Genomic DNA, 17165 nt, shown 5'->3' on the forward strand with positions numbered 1-17165 from the left:
GGGGATGCCACAGGGTGTTTCAAATGTTAAAGGGAAACACAGGAATATCATTCAAAGTACTAGAACATCGTATTTTCTATATTCATTTTGATGATGTCATCAAAATCAGGCTGAGATGTAATTGGTTGCTATTATTGAAAACAAGCCCTGAGGGAAATTAGAGAGGTGCTGTCCAAGCCGAAGACATTGTACAGTGCCCAATTTGTGCACACATTCCACTAGTGAATAATTGCCTTTTTGAATTGTGCCCCTGGAGTCAGTGTTTGTCATGCTGAGAACCACGCAGATGCTAATTGTGTTCTCTCTTTAATTGAAGTGAATATCATTTTACCATTAAAGTGACTCAAGGAGGCAACAATAGAAACAACATTCAGATAGGATTAGTCAAAACAAATGCAATCTGTTTCAGGCATTAACAGCTTTATTATCTGGTTTGTAAATGTATTTGGGACACAGAATAAGATGGAGAACGGTTTGGGTAAGTAATCTAGGCAAGAATAAGAACTAGGAGACAACACAGTTTCTTCTAAACATAGTAGGCCTGACAGACGTTTCCCGAAGTTTCAGTAGGTGGTAGATCTTTCTCCACCCTGAACTAGAAAACCCCTAGAAGGTACTGCCTCCTGTTGAGACACTTTTGAATAAAGCAGCTGGTGACTGCCAACAGTCTTAGGCCCGTAGTAGATTTTAGGGCACAGAGATGCTCCTGTGAGAGCCACAAAAACAGTTGGCTCCAAACCATGTCTTAGACTCTAACTCCTAACAGAGTGGGAGAGAAGGTGGGGGTTAAAGGCTGGAAAAGAAGGGTTGCCAGAAGTAAGACGAAGGGTACTTATGGTATAATTTTCCCTTTCTGAAGTCACACCTCCCTGCTGCGTAATGAAATGCCCAGAGCAGTACATGAGAGTAGACTCTTTAACATAACGGCACACATAATGCTAGAGGCCTTCAGCAGTTCTCTCTCTGCTCGTCCACTGGGTTGAAAGTCAGAACACATGACTTGAGAGGCTGCAGTAATCTGATGAGCCAGCACAAACTCCACCTGAGTAGAATGCTGTGGTCATCAAGTCTACCCTGCTGCCAGCAATTAAAAATTAACCTTGGCATTTTCAAAAAAGAAAGTAGCAATTCAGATGTAGCTTCTTCCCTGTTTGACAACATGTCTGAATTGCATCTCCTTTCTTAAGGTAAGGCAGTTACAGTGAGCCTCTTTTGTGTGCAACTTGCAAAGCTAGGTCATTAACACACCTGCCAGAACAGGAGGGAAGAGGGAAAAAAGAAAGCTTTTCTCGTGGTAAACTCATTCACTGAAGACATTCAGGTTCACAGTGCTATCCTTTGAACACCCCAATTACCTCCTCTTGCCCTTACAAACAAGCGGTGTGAATATTAAATAGCTGAAATGCAATCAAGGGCTGAAATGAATAGTGTTGTTAAATCATTTTCCCGGAGAAAAGCAACTCACATACCGACGCTACGTGTATCTCTGGTTTTCACAAGGGTGGAATGCCCTTGCTATGGACCGAAACAAACAATGTTTTATTTTTGTTTCAACCTCTGTTGACTTTCCTCTGCATTCCTTTCCCCTCCTGTGCCAGAGCCTCAATTCTGAGAATAATTAGCAACACCCACGGGTGATAACAGGGCCACAGCAACCTAACAGCGATATCTTGCCGGCGCCAGCTGTGCTTCAGTATTTATTTATTAAGATCACAATATTTACACAGTATGAACTTGTTGAGATGGTGGGGGATTGAGCAATGCTCCAGCAGCTAAATTTCATCTGTATTTTTAAATGGAGAGGAAAAGGAAAAAAAAGAAAGAAAGAAAAACAAAACAAAAAAAATTCTAGGCTATGTACTGTTTACTTCTCCGGAAAGAAAATTCAAGCTTCTAGTTCCCATCCGGTCCTCGTTTCTGGCAATTTGGTGTGTTGACCCTGGAGAGGCCATGCAGCCATGCCCTGCAGTGGCTGCTGCTACGAACCTGCTGGTGTAACACACCGGGAAGCTTAGAGCCGCCGCAGATGTGCGGAACGACGCAGCGGAGAAACCGAGCAGCGGGTTTTCCGTGCCTGATAATCCCGCGGAACGCAGATCGGTGACTGAACAATTTTAACATTTGCTCGTAATCTCACTTCACTCGAATTATTGTATCTTGTTATTTGCTCTTCCGCAAGGGTTTGTTACTGTGGGGCTCAGCAACACGGGGTGTGATGTCCATCCGCCAAGTGCTACCTGAGAAAGTTTTTGGTGTAGATAGGCAATTGGAGGACTTCAGTTTAAGGGGGAAAATGATGAAAGAATATTTTTGGCCAGAAAGCTGGAACAAAGAATAATGCATCCCTCCCGACCCCCTTGCCCGCACAGAATGTGGAACTTCCTGATATTTCCGTCTTGGGGTTACTTTAGGAAGAGTTGGTTCTGGTTTTAAAATGTTCTTATTGGGGCACCTGGGTGGCTCAGTCAGTTAAGCATCCGGCTTCGGCTCAGGTCATGGGCTCAGGTCATGATCTCGCGGTTCGTCGTGGGTTCGAGCCCCCCATAGGGCTCTGCACTGACAGCTAGCTCGGAGCCTGGAGCCTGTTTCGGGTTCCTGTATGTCTCTCTTTTTGACCCACCCCTGCTCGCGCTGTCTCTCTCTCTTCTCTCTTTCTCTCTCTCTCAGAAATAAATAAAAACATTAAAAAAATTTTTAAATGTTCATATCATTGATCAATGAATGATGTCATGCTCACTGAGAAATTATGATAGGATGGTAGGCAACTGGATTGTTCTTTTATTGTGGGACTTCTGACAGATTTCCTAATTTTTGTGCATTTTTATCTTCTGACATCATCAATACAAAAAGATATGTTTATCACCAAATAATTCAGTATCTTTAAAATCTTTGGCGTAATATTAAAATAAATTTTAATGTTTTCTCATTTTTGAGAGACAGAGAGAGCACGAGTGGACAGGGGAAGAGAGAGGGAAAACAGAATCCAAAGCAGGCTCCAGGCTCTGAGCTGTCAGCACAGAGCCAGACTGTGGGCCTGAATTCAGGAAGGATGAGAGCATGACCTGAGCCAAAGTCCGAGCTTAACCGACTGAACGACTCAGGCACGCCCATTGGCTTAATAATTTTAAGTATTTTGAATATGGAGTTTTAATGTAGTTACATAAATAGACTTCAAAAATAATAAATTATATTAAATCCTAGTTAATACAAGAGATATATCAATATTGAAAATAGAATCTTCAAAATTGGCTATCAACAAGTAATAATGATTCTGGTTACTTATAATAATTTATATAATTGTATATCTAATTATATGTATATATCATAGCATTACATATCTAATTCTTTATCATAATGTATATATGACTATCTAAAATTGTATGTAATAACTGTTATTGTTGACTGATAAATCTTCCTTAAAAGAACTGTAAGTTCCTCTTGTAAGGAAGATTTATCAGACAATTATGTTGCACTGGGTCATAAATTATAAAGTTATTCTCAAGCACTGGTTATTCTCATGCTAGCCTTAGCCTTTTTAAAAATTAAAAAGAGGATAATGCAGCAGTTCAGTTGACATTTAATATTGTATTGTCCATATCACTTTATCTTGCATCAGTCTTATTGCTTTTATATTATTAAAATATCCCAGTATGATCTAACATGAATAAGAAATCTAATTTTCTGTCCTCCTTTGACTTGTGTTTTAGAAAATAGCTGCAAAAATCCTGACTCCATTTTGGGTAAACTTATTAGCGAAGTAAAATATACATACAGAAAAGTGAAGAGAACATAATCGCACAGATTGATGAATGTTCTCAACCTGAGCCCATCTTTGTTTCTAGACCCAGATCAAGGAATGAATGAGTACCTGAACACAGAAATGCCTTGGGATCTCCAAGGTCCTGCTTAGCCTATAAGGTAACCACTATTCTGATTTCTAAAAGCATAGATTATTTTGGAGGATAGTTTAAACATTCACGATATAAATAGAACACATGAACTTCTGCTTTAACGTTGTTGGTATTCCAAATTGTAAATGCATAAAAATGACTAACCAGCAAGAAAAATTGCTTTGAGTTTTGAGAGTAAGACCGCATATAGACCCAAATAGCAACTGCTGACAGGGATAACTGCTGTGTTTATATTTGGAATACAAAACAATCCTGTTCTATCTTCACTTGACTACAGGCAAAATTCAGTAAGCTGCAACTTTACTGCTGCCTCAGACACTGATAGTACATTTTACGTTGCCCCCAAGTTATTCAGTTTAAAAGTTTCTTGCAGGAAGAGTTCTAGTCTAGATTGAACAAATAGATAAGAATCTATACACTGCTGAAGCTAACTGTGTCTCAATCTTAGTTGTTGTTTTCTCTCCTCAGTTTCTTTTTTTTTTAATATTTTTATTTATTTCTAGGAGAGAGAGAGAGAGACAGCGTGAGCAGGGAAGGGTCAGAGAGAGAGGGAGACACAGACTCCGAAATAGGCTCCAGGCTCTGAGCTGGCAGTCAGCACAGAGCCCGACGCGGGGCTCGAACCCATGAACCGCGAGATCATGACCTGAGCGAAAGTCAGACGCTTAACTGACTAAGCCACCAGGCGCCCCATTTTCTCCTCAGTTTCAAGTGACTATTTTAAGCATATGTTAAAAGATACTTAGAATTTTTTATCCTCAAAAATAAGCAGATTTCTTTAATTAACATTGAGTGATTGAATTCTCAAAAATAAATGAAAAATATTTTTAAATATTGTTCTTCTGATGCTGTTTTAGGGAATATGCTATTACTTGTGGCTTCCTTGTAAATAACTGAGTTCATGGAGGCATTTTCTACATAGAAAGCATAATTCACCTATATGGGTATGGAAAAGATAGCCTAATGACTTTATGCAATCTCATGCGATTAGGAGGTAGATTTGTGTATTATAAGTGCATATTTAGCTCTGTTATCAGATGTCTCTTTGCCCTTGGTATCCTTGAATCTATTCACTAGTGAAACAAAACCCCAATTTCACTCTACAGTGAAACTCTGGAAACGCTGAATTATACAAAAATCAATATTCAGGCATGGAGTGTTTAAACTGAAGGTAAAACAAGCACCCTTTCTTTTATATAGTCCAAGTTCTAGATTGAGATTCTCAAAATGTGTCTACTTTTTAGCAGGATATAGTTGAGTGGTCCTAAGGACCTCCGATGCAGAAACACTTCAGGATCTCCTAATGACTTAAATGTTTCAAGTACTCATTATTTCAATAATATTTTACCTTCATCTGTCAACTAAGGTATTGTCTCAAATAGGGAGCATATAGAATTATAAAAGCTAGCAATAGATTCAACAGGCAAACCATTAGAGATTCTTTTTGAAAGTATGTTTTTTTTCATGATCCACCTGACTGCAACTCTTTATTTCTTGCGTATCATCAACTCTTTATCAAAGATGAGTGATTATTCACAGCCTCTAACAAAGTTTTAATGCATATGGCCAGAACAGTGGTGGGTTGAAAATACTGTCCACCAGGCTAAATAGGACAAAGAGCAATACCTTGAGTGTAAAATGTCATTGAACTGATAAATTTAGTGGACTTCAGTTCAAATTTGTGACAATTTAGAATATTAAATATTATTCTGAAAAACTTATGCTATAGGACATATATTGAATATTTTATTATATTGCCAAATAATCCAGGTCTACTGAATTTATCACATATTTTCTTAATTGACTTGTATCTTGACATATTATATATAAAATTGAGATTAATAATTAACTCTGAAATGTATTTGAAATATTGAAAGCTTTGTGTTTTTCTCTAAATAAAGAAGGCTTGTGTCTCTGGCAGTCATTATAACCCAAATTTATTGTACTACATATTAGAAGGGGTTTCTGATACCAAATAATCAGTTTTCTGATTAGTTATAGTTTTAATAAAATTTTATCTAGATATAAAAGTAAAAAAAAAAGGAAACATCTCTGGGAGACAGAATAAACAGTGCATTCATTTAATCATCTTCTGCTACTTTCTTTATAAACTGGATCATTTTACTTGTCCAAGACAGATGAATCAGATGAATATTTTATTCCATTCTAATCTGAATTTTATATTAAAAACTCTAGATATTTCTCTTGTACCTAGCCTCTCTTGTGATGTTTAATTCTGGGCCAAAGTATGATGCCATGCATGATCTCAAATGAAAGGAAATGTTCTTTGGGGAAATTTGATCTAGTCTGGTTGTTAAAAAAAGTATATATGAATCTGAGAATTTAGGGACATGTTCATCTTCTATCAGATTATCATTTTGTGTCCTTGAACACATTTCCTAATCTCCCTGAATCTCTCTGTCTTTTTTGATATCATGAAGATCATTAGAAGCTATTTCGCAGAGTAGTAGTAAGTTAGACACTTTCCATTTCCTTCTGTTTCATACTCCATTCTTTTAGGAAGCCCGTGTTCCATACAGGCCTTTTCCGGATGCCCAAGGTGTGAATGTCTGATTCCAGGTGGAATAATCAGACTTGCTGACTGTTGATAAAAATGAGTTGACTGAATTAATTAAATGATGGTGGGCTCCAAACCTCCTTCACACACAGTGAACAAACACAGAAAAACTTCTATTTGCATGGAGTGTTTTTTCTAGTAGTGGGCAACTAACGAAACAGAAATACTTAAAGCATATCAATGGTGAAAACTGTAGAGAAAAAAAAAAAACAGTAAATGGAAATAGGAAATACCAAGAGTAGATGTTTGCAATTTTAACATCTTTGTGGTTAAAGAGAATTCAAACAATACTTGTGCAGCATTTTGGAGCTTATTGCAATTAATGCCCATGGACACTGCTTCCTGTCCCAAAAATGGCCAACACTATCAGATTCAACATCAAAAACCTCAGGTTTTACTGGGACAGCTCATTATTTTGGGGACAACTTATTCTACCGGATTATTATAAGAGACTCCCATTTGGAAACTGCTGACTTAGATTATCAGCATTAGAAAAATTCCTGTGACACCCAGGCCTCAATAAGCTCCCATCAAACCTGCAGAAAAAGCAATATGCAAAATACAGATCCAGCAATTGGGGTCTCAGTAGTTTCTAAGTATATTCTTGTCAGGATGACTTCATTATTTATGGAACAGATATTGAATTGCCCATTGAAAATCAGCTAATATTTGATTCTTACATATATTTCTTACAAACAACAGTGAAAGAAACCAAAATCAATCTTGGTGCTTCAAACTAATATGTTGTATACCTATGATTTACATGCCAACTAGTGTAAAGTATAAACAGCTTTGGAAGAGTTTTGCTCTATGTGAGGGGCTGTTCATTAAAGAGAGTAGTGTACCCAAAGTCAGAGGTCACTGTGACTTAATGGTAATTCATGCGTTTAGCCTACTTTCAGTTCCTTTCATTCTATGCAATTTGTTCTGAATTTTTATATCTACATACAGTTTTGTATGCATATTATGAACTCTGAAATCCCATTAGAAGGTTGTACTAAAGGCTAAAAAGTGGGAAAAAATGTGGTAGAGATTTTGCCTAATACACATTAGGCATATAGGAATTCTCAGTTCTGTACAATTGGAAAGAATAAAGAACGTTAAATAGAGAAATGAAATCCCTCTTCATTTTGAGAATCCTTTTTACAATGGTGTCTTACAGCCTTGATTTGTCTGCATTACAATTACTGGGTACTTGTTTTATTTTTTTGTCTACACTATGGTAAATTACTCAAAGGCAAATGCTGTAATATTATTTTACTCTCCATATTTGGAACATAATGATGTGAATGTTAGTCATTGCTCCATACACATTTATTGGGTGAATAATGCCTGTGATATTCTTTTTTTAAGGAAAATGTCTCCTTTATTCCTAATTTTTTAAATCAACAACCATAACATATATTTAAAAAATTAAAGAACTCCAGGCTTGTTTTTCAAATTATGTTATCTGCCTTGTCTAGGATATATAAGGGAAAACTATAATATAAAACTAATCTCTAGTTACTTATGCCCCAAGGGTGCCTGGCAGTAAACAAACATAAATCTGGAAGGACACTCTCTCATTCTCATCCAGACAGGATTCCCCTGGCAAGAGCCCTAAGTAATATGAAATCACATTTCAAAGTTACAAAACATGTAAAGAAATAATCCATCATAAGCAAGACTCAGCGGTAATCACAAACATTAGAACAAGACACCAAAAAATCTCAGTTAATAAAATCATAGTTAGAAACCATAAATAAGCAAGCTTAAATAATCACAGATATGAAAATTAATCAGAACATAAAAAAATAACAAAATAATTTTAAAAGCACCAAACAGGGGCACCTGGGTGGCTCAGTTGGTTAAATGTCCAACTTTGGCTCAAATCATAATCTCCATGATCTTCTGTGCTGACAGCTTAGAGTCTGGAGCCTGCTTCAGCAGATTCGGTGGATCCCTCTCTCTCTGTGTCTCTGCCACTCATGCTGTCTCTCTCTTTCTCTCTCTCCCTCTCTCAAAAAGTAAATATATATTAAAAAAATTAAAAAGAACCAAATGCATTTATCCTGAAAGTTAAGACTGACACAGAAAGCTAACAAGTTAAAATATGTAAAGGAAGTTTAAAAAAGAAGGATAGAAATAGAACCTATAAAATATGTCCACAAAATATTCAGAAATAGCAATGAAAGGCAATGGGGGAGAGACAGTATTCAAAATAAAAAGGCTGAGAAATCTCCAAAATTCATGTAAGTCATGAATCCTCAGATCATGTTACATAGTGATTCTCAAACAGATTTACAAAACATATCTCAAGCATAGATGTTGCTGTAAACTGAATGTTTGTGTCCTCGAAAATTCATACAGTGGAACCTAATCCCTTGTGTGATGATATTTAAGTATTTAAGTCATGAGAGCAGAGAACCTCATGAATGGGATTAGTGTCCCTATAAAAGGCACTCTGGAGGGCTGTCTTGCCCACTTCTTCTCTGTGAGAACACAGCAGAAAGCTGTCTGTGTACCAGGAAGTGGGCCCTGACCACCAGACATGAAATCGGTCTGTGAATTGACCTTAGTGTAAGAAATAAATTTTTCTTTGTTTGTGAACCATCCAATCTGTAGTATTTTTGTTATAACAGTCCAAACCAGACAAATATTTCTTAGTAAATTTAGAGTATCAGTGATACTTGTGGGAGCTAAATTTTCCTCAGCTAAGAAATAAATTGTTTACAAAGAAACAATGTGACTGATACCAGATTCTGCAATAGGAAAGATAATTTACTATGAGTATGTTTTCAATAAATTCCGAATGATGATCTTCAAGAAATAGTAAATTGACCAGAAATAATAAATGAAACCCGAACAGGAATATGTGAACAAAACTGATGTTAATCTGTGGATAAATGGAGTTCTGCCTCCTCTTGGATACCGAAAGCCACGGGGAACATTTTTCTCATTCCCAACCATTATAAAAAGTCTTCTAATCTACAGAACCCTCTCTTTCCTTGAGTTTTTCAGAGTCCTGAGGTCACTAGAACACCAAGTGAACTAAGTTCCAAAGATGGGACACATAGTTTCATCATCAGGAGAAGAAAAGTGACCTGGCAGGAAAGAAACCGCTAAAATAAATACCTAAAAGTTGAATGTGGGATACTGGGAACCCCAGACACAAGTCCATAGTCAATCAGTCACCAGCTATTCTCCATGAGCGTCCACCCAGTACTCATGAGAAAGATTGAGGTCAGGGCTGAAGACCTAGGAGGGCTCCTGTTCTCCTCAGTGGCTCAAATGCAAAAAGCCCACGCACCTTCCACCCCCTTTTCACGTGTAAATCCAGAGCTGGAGGCTGCTAGGTGAAGAGTAAAAACTCTTCCTGCTCTAAGGCCCAGCCACTGCAGCTGAGGGACTGACTGGTACAAGAAAAGTGTTTTGCTTATGGCAAAAGTCTAAGAAAACCTGAGGGGCCAGGATCCTGCGATGGCATTAAGAAGATGTTGCTGCTACTGGGGTGGTGCTGTTTCTGGCTTGCTTGGCTCCCCGAAATACAAGGCAGAGTGCACCCGCTTTGCAGAGTGGGCGACAATGCTGACAAAGATCTGTATCAAACACCAGGTGCTCAGCACTTGCCTAAAATAGGCTGGTGAAGAACTGAGGAGCTCCTGTTACAGATCTAATTGTGTTTCCCAAAAGCTATGTCGAAGACCTAAACCCTCCTTTCCAATGCTTGGGAATGTGATCTGTTCTGGAAAATAGGTCTTGGCAGATGTAACCATGTTAAGAGGAAGTTCATTAGGGTAGACCCTAATCCAACATTACTGGTATCCTCATAGGGAGAGGAGAAGACACAAGAAAAGAGACACACAAGGAGTTTGCTACATGATAATGGAGGCAGAGATTGAAGTGATGCATCTACAAGCAGAGAAACGTGTAGATGGTTGGCAACATCGAAAACTAAGAGAAAAGCATGGAACAGATTCTTCCAGAGAAGCTGAGAGAAATCATGACTCTGCTGACACTTTAATTTCAGACTTCTAGCCTCCGGTAACTGTAAGAGAATATATAGCTTTTGTTTTAAGCCACCCAGTTTGTGGTCCTTTGTTACAGCAGCCTTATGATTCTTATGCATCTTCTCTAAATCCTTGCAAGAATCACCGTGAGTAACAATCAAGAATACTTCAGTAAGGGGCGGAGCATAACTGCTGCAAAGTCTTTAACATTTTAGGTCTCACACTAACCACATGGGAGCAGCTGCACACAGTTGGAAAAACAATTTTGAAGTGAGTGTCTGCTGAAGATAATTATAGCAACATTGAAATTCAAAGCAGCTCAGCTCCTTCCTAGACTGACTCAATCCCCCACAGTAACAGTATGACAGAAGATAAGATATGCCCATTTGGGGCATAAATACTATTTACCTCAATCTCAACTGGTTTCCATACACACTGTCCATCATTGAATCAAAAATGGTGAGACACACAAAAAAGCAAGTGGGGAAAATATTCATTAACAAGAGACAAAGCAAACAACAGAGATTATTGAGATGTTGGAAATATCTGACAAGAATTATGAAATGATTGGTAAATATGTGAAAAGCTCTAGTGGAAAATATGGACAGCATGCATAAATAGGGATTTTATAAAAAAGACACAAAAGTATTTTTTAAAAGAAAATGTCAATTTTATTTTAGAAATAAAAGGACTTTATTAAAGATGAAGAGCTCTTTTGACAGACTAATTAGCAAACTTGCTATGGCAAGAAAAGAATCATTGAAGACAGGAACTATAATTTATCCAAACTGAAATGGAAAGATAAACAGAGAAAATAAAACAAGCAAGCAACAAGAACGACAAACAGAATGCATCACTGTTGGCCATGGTCTAATATACTAGCATATATGTAATTTAAGAGTAAGAAGAAAAAAAGAAAGAGAAAGGGGCAAAATATTATTGGAAGAAGTAATGTCTGAGAGTTTTCCCAGATTAATAAAAGACAACAAACCACATGTCCAAGAAGCTCAGAGCAATCCAAAAAGAATATATGCATATAAAATCATAACACACTGAAAATCAAAGATAAGGACAAATCTTGAAGCCAGCCAGGAAAAAGATCTGAATCATAGCTTTCTCATCAAATACAGTGCAGGCCAGAACAAAATACAGTGAATTCTAAAAGTACAGAAAGGAAGGGGGAAAAAAAGTTTATCCTATCATCTATATCCAGTGGAATCATCTTATAAACTGTGGGAACATATAAGCAATTCATTACTAATAAAGCAATATAATGGCTAATTTGTAATATATCAAACATACTTATTACTATTTTAGTGTAGCCATTAAAATAATAAAAAATATGTTTAACTTATTTATACTTACGCTAATATTAGAGGATGATTAAAGGATATAAAAATATGTTGATAATAATCCCCCCAATATGACAACATCTCAATATTATTAAACAAGATATTTATTTATTTATTTATTTATTTATTTATTTATTTATTTATTTATTTATGAAAGAGAGAGAGAGAGAGAGAGTGAGCGGGCGAGGGGCAGAGAGAGAGGAAGACACAGAATCTGAAGTAGGCTCCAGGCTCCACGCTGTCAGCACAGGGTCCAATGTGGAACTTGAACTCACAAACTGTGAGATCATGACCTGAGCTGACATCAGACACTTAACTAAGTTAGCCACCCAGGTGCCCCAAGATTCTTCATAATTTAAAAGACAAGTTGTAAAAATATTTTTTAAATGTTTAAGTATGATGTCTATAGATGACATTGTGGCAAAGCAATATCAGACAAATGACAATTTTAAAAAAGTAGATCTAATTTAAAAAATAAAATTAAAATAAACATACATAAGTGATATACATAGTGATATAAATAAATTATTGAATAAATAAGTAAAGAACAGGTAAATCTTCCATAGAGAGGAATTCCAGGTAATATACACAGATACTCTCTTCTCTATGATTTGAAGTTTTATCACTTCCCTTTGAGTGTGAGCCTGACTAAACAGCTTGCTCCAAAGAATAGAGTAGAAAAGGAAAAACAATGGGGTGCCTGAGTGGCTCAGTCAGTTAAGCCTCAGACTTAGGTTCAGGTCATGATCTCACTGCTTGTGAGTTCAAGCCCCGTGTTAGGCTCTGTGCTGACAGCTCAGAACCTTAAGCTTGCTTCAGATTCTGTGTCTTCCTCTCTCTCTGCTCTTCCCCTGCTTGGGCTCTGACTCGCTCTCTCTCAAAAATAAATAAACATTTTCATTTAAAAATAAAAATAAAATTAAAAAAGGAAAAAAGAAAACAAAATCTTTACCAATGCAATGCTGAAAACTGGCAAATATTGCATTAACCAAGTGACCAAGGTTACATTGCCGTTGAAAAATTATGTTGATGTGTACCCCCTGATAGGATATGATAAGAGTGGCACCTAACCTCTATGGTTCACCTCCCTTCCACAATTCTATACCTAATCCAAGTCTAGTCATGAGAAAAATATTAGAAAAATACAAATTCAGGGACATTCTAAAAATATCTGAACAATACGCTTCAGCACTCTCATCATCATGATAATCCAGAAAAGCCTGAGCAACTGTCACAGACCACAGTACACGAAGAAGACATGATGACAGAGTTGTATCCTGGTTTGGATCCTACAGGGAAAGGACATAGTGGGAAACTGGTAAAATCAAAATAACACCTGGACTTTAATTAATAGCAGTGTACTAATGATATTGTTGTTGTTTCAGTTTTGACAGGTGTACCATAGTAATATAAGATATGAGGAAATATTTGTTTCTATTATATTTGCGACTTTTCTGTAGAAAAAAAATCCAAAATTAATCCAAAATTTTAGACTAAAACAAAGACTTTAACAAGAGACAAAGAAGGATACCATATAATAACAAAGGAGACAATCCAATGAGAAGATATAACAATAGTAAATATTTATGCACCCAACATTGAAGCACCCAAATACATAAAACAGTAAATAACAAACATAAAGGAACTAACCAATACTAATACAATAATAGTAGGAGATTCTAAAACCCTGTTTATATCAATGGATAGATCATTCAAATATAAATTCAATAAAGATACAGTGGCTTTGACTCACACACTGGACCAAATGGACTTAACAGATATATTCAGAACATTTAATCCTAAAACAGCAGAATGCAGATTATTTTCAAGTGCACATGGAACATTCTCTGGAATATATCTCATATTAGTCCACAAAAAAATCTCAAGGAATTCAAAAAGACCGAAGTCATACCACGCATCTTTTCTGACCACAATGCTACGAAACTAGAAATCAACCACAAGACAAAATCTGGGAAGAGCACAAATACATGGATGTTAAATAACATGCTACTGACCAATGAATGGGCCACCAAGAAATCAAAGATAAAATCAAAAATTACATGGAGAGAAATGATAATGAAAAAACAAATGGTCCAAAACCTTTGGATACAGCAAAGGCAGGTGTAAGAAGGAAGTTTACAGAAATACAGACCTAGCTCAGGAAGCAAGAAAAATCTCAAATAAACAACCTAAACTTACACCTAAAGGAGCTAGAAAAAGAAGAGCAAACAAAACCCCAACCAGCAGAAGGAAGGAAATAATAAAGATTAGTAAACAAACAAATGATAAAGAAATTAAAAACAAAACAAACAACATATTGGAACAGATCAATGAAGCCAGGAGCTGATTCTTTGAAAAGCTCAACAAAATTGATAAACTGCTAGCTAGATACATCAAAAGAAAGGAAAGAGAAAGAGAGAACTCAAACAAAATCACAAATTAAAGAAGAGAACTAACAACTGTCACCACAGAAATCCAAATGACTATGAGACTATTATGAAAAATTATATGCCAATAAATTGGACAACCTATAAAAATAGATAAATTCCTAGAAACATAACCTACCAATACTGAAGAGAAAGATATAGTATTGGAACAAACTGATTACCAGCAATGAAACTGATCAGTTATCAAAACACTCTCAAAAAACAAAAGTCCAGGATTAGATGGCTTCAGAGGTGAATTCGACCAACCATTTAAAGAGGAGTTAATACCTATTCATCTCAAAAATTTTCCAAAAAATAGAACAGAAAGAAAACCTCCAAATTCATTCTATAAGGCCAGCATTACGTGATACAAAAGCCAGATAAAAACACCATAAGAAAAGAGAACTACAGGCCAATATATCTGATGAAACAACAACAAAAAATAATCCAATTTAAAAATGGGTAGAAGACATCAACAGGTATTTCTCTAAAGAAGACATACAGATGACCAACAGACATATGAAAAGATGCTCAATATTAGTCATCATAAGGGGAATGCAAATCAAAACCAATTTAAAAATGGGCAAAAAAAATCCAATTTAAAAATGAGTGAAAGACATAAATAGGTATTTCTTCAAAGAAGATATACAGATGACCAACAGACATATGAAAAGATGCTCAATATTAGTCATCATAAGGGGAATGCAAATCAAAACCATACCTCACAACAGTCAAAATGGCTAAAATCAAAAACTCAAGAAACAAGTGTTGGTGAGGATGTGGAAAATAAGGAATTCTTGTGCACTGTTGGTAGGATTGCAAGCTGGGACAGCCAGTGTGGAAAACAGTATGGAAATTCCTCTAAAAATTAAAAATAGAACTACCCTATGATCATACTACTGGATCACCCAGGAATCACACTACAGGGTACTTACGCAAATAATATGAACACACAGGGCACCTGGGTGGCCCAGTCAGTTAGGCATCCTACTTCAGCTCAGGTCATGATCTCACAGTTCATGGGTTCAAAGCCTACATCAGGCTCTGTGCTGATAGCTTTGAGCCTGGAGACCTCTTTGGATTCTGTGTCTCCCTCTCCCTCTGCTCCTTCCCCACTCACACTCTGTCTCTCTCTGTCTCAAAAATAAATAAACACTAAAAAAAATTTTTAAAAAGAAATGAAAACACTTCTTTGAAGGGATATACGGAACCCTATGTTTGCTGCAGTATTATTTACCATATCCACTTTATAGAAGCAGTTCAAGTGTCCATCAACAGATGAATGGATAAAAAGGATGTGGTGTGTAGATAGGTAGGTAGGTAGGTAGGTAGATAGATAGATAGATAGATAGATAGATAGATAGATAGATAGATAGAGATAANACCCAGGAATCACACTACAGGGTACTTACGCAAATAATATGAACACACAGGGCACCTGGGTGGCCCAGTCAGTTAGGCATCCTACTTCAGCTCAGGTCATGATCTCACAGTTCATGGGTTCAAAGCCTACATCAGGCTCTGTGCTGATAGCTTTGAGCCTGGAGACCTCTTTGGATTCTGTGTCTCCCTCTCCCTCTGCTCCTTCCCCACTCACACTCTGTCTCTCTCTGTCTCAAAAATAAATAAACACTAAAAAAAATTTTTAAAAAGAAATGAAAACACTTCTTTGAAGGGATATACGGAACCCTATGTTTGCTGCAGTATTATTTACCATATCCACTTTATAGAAGCAGTTCAAGTGTCCATCAACAGATGAATGGATAAAAAGGATGTGGTGTGTAGATAGGTAGGTAGGTAGGTAGGTAGATAGATAGATAGATAGATAGATAGATAGATAGATAGATAGATAGATAGAGATAATGGAATGAATATCGGCCATAAAAAAGAATGAAATCTTGCCATTTGCAATAACATGGAAGGAGCTAGACATTACCATGCTAAGCAATATAAGCCAATAAGAGAAAGACAATTACCATATGATTTCAATCATATATGGGCTTTAAGAAATAAAACAAAGGAAAAAAGAGACAAACCAAAAAACAGACCATTAACTATAGAGAACAAACTGATGATTATCAAAGGGGAAGTGGGTGGGGAGGATGGGTGAATAAGGTGGAGGATTAAGAGTGTATTTATCATGATGAGCCCTGAGTAATGTATGGAATTCTTGAATCACTAAACTGTACACCTGAAACTTTTATATCAGTTTATGTTAATTATACTATAATTAAAAAGAATATATCCAAAATTTAAAAGTTTATTTAAAATAAGAAAGCATAAAATTTAATATCAGACAAGACAGATAAGGATATGAAATATGAAAATATGTTAGGTAAAGTTATAATATCCAATGATAAAACAAATAATTCACTAGAAATATATTACTATTCTAAAGTGCATATACCCAATATGAAGTCTTCAAAATATTTAAAGGAAATGTAGGTGAATTATAAACTGAAACTTATAATGAAATTGTGAAATATTAACATAGTGGTCTTAACAAATAACTGAATTAGATTTAAAAATATGCCAAAAAATAGAAGAGTAAAATAATATATTTAAAAAGTTTACCTCAGGTCATGATCTCACAGTTCATGGGTTTGAGCTCCACATCAGCTCTGTGCTGACAGCTCAGAGCCTGGAGCATGCTTCAGATTCTCTCTCTCTCTCTCTCTCTCTCTGCCCCTCCCCCACCCATGCTCGCTCTCTTTCTCTTTCTTTCTCAAAAATAAATGAAACATTAAAAATATTCAAAAGTTGACCTATGGGTATTAAGAAAGCATGATGTCCAACAATTAGAGAATACCTTTGCTAGTGCTCACAGAAAACATTTATAAAATTTGATTATATTCAGCTCACAAAAGCAAACAAAAAAGGAGTTAAAATGGAAATTAAACTTTACTGAA

Source organism: Crocuta crocuta, unplaced genomic scaffold, assembly GCF_008692635.1.
Source record: "Crocuta crocuta isolate KB4526 unplaced genomic scaffold, BGI_CrCroc_1.0 scaffold25, whole genome shotgun sequence".
Lineage (NCBI taxonomy): Eukaryota > Metazoa > Chordata > Mammalia > Carnivora > Hyaenidae > Crocuta > Crocuta crocuta.